The following is a 1283-nucleotide window of genomic DNA, read 5'->3' on the forward strand; positions in this document are numbered from 1 at the left end:
TGTTGTACATAGGGTCGCTATGAGTCGCAAACGACTCAATGGCACATAACAACAACAACAACAGTAGTCAGCTCACCTCATTTGCCTGATGACTTTGGAAAGTATGAGAAGTAAATATTTCTCTAAACTGCTATATATTCAATTACTCCAGTACCAGCATATTTATTGGAAGAATAATCTTCTCGACTTCGTAATAATCTACCCATCAGACTAGATAAGCATCCCCGGTTAGCAACCTTAAGTTTGTCTATTGTTGGTAGGTGCCATCAAATTGAATACGACTCATAATGACCCTATGAGCAACAGACATGAATCCTGTCCTATCCTGCACCACCCTCGTTATTTCTAATGCAGTTAAGCCCATTGCTGCATTTGACATGTCAATCCAGCACACTGGGTGTCTTCCTTCCTTTCACTGACTCTCCATCTTTCCAAGCATGATATCTCTTTCCAAGAAATAGTTTCTCCTAGCAAAATGTCCAAAATATGAGAGACAAATCTTCACCATTCTAAGGAGCACTCTCATCGCAATTTTCCCAAGACATAACTATTTGTTCTTTTGGCAGTCCATGAGACCTTCCAATACCATAATTCAAAGGCAACAAGTCTTCTTCCATCCTTAATAATTGCCCAGCTCTCAAAAGTATAGCAAATAATTTAAAATATCATGGCCTGAATCAGATACACCTTAGTTTTCAAACCAACATCATTGCTCTTCAGTATTTTAGAGACGTCCCTGACAATGGACTTGCCCAAAGCAATATGTCTTCTGATCTCCTGACTGCTGGTACCAAGAGTGCTGATTGTGGATCCAAGTAAGATGATAGTTTCAATATTTTCTACATCTATCATGATGTTGTCTATTATCCCAGTGGTAAGTACCTTTATTTTCCTGGTGTTGAGATATAATACATATTGCAGGCTATATAGTCTTTGACCCTCAGTAGCAAGTGTTTCAAAGCAGTAATCCTATGTGGTGTTGTTGTTATATGCCGTTGAGTCGCTTGTGACTTATAGGGACGCTATGTACAACAGACCTAAACCCTGCTCTATCCTGTGCCAATCTCATTGTCTCTGACACACCCATACCGATTACCCCAGTCACCGAATCAATCCATCTCCTAGAGGGTCTTCCCCTCCTGTGCTGTCCCTCCACCCTCCCAAGCATGATGTTCCTCTCCAAGGACCGGTCCCTTCTTACAACATGTCCAAAATATGTCAGAAGAAGCTTCAGAATCCTTGCCTCCAAGGAGCAGCCCAGTTTAACCCTCTCTAGGATGAAT

Source organism: Elephantulus edwardii, unplaced genomic scaffold (assembly GCF_000299155.1).
Source record: "Elephantulus edwardii isolate Elephantulus edwardi_28Jun2011 unplaced genomic scaffold, EleEdw1.0 scaffold00018, whole genome shotgun sequence".
In the NCBI taxonomy this organism is placed as follows: Eukaryota; Metazoa; Chordata; class Mammalia; order Macroscelidea; family Macroscelididae; genus Elephantulus; species Elephantulus edwardii.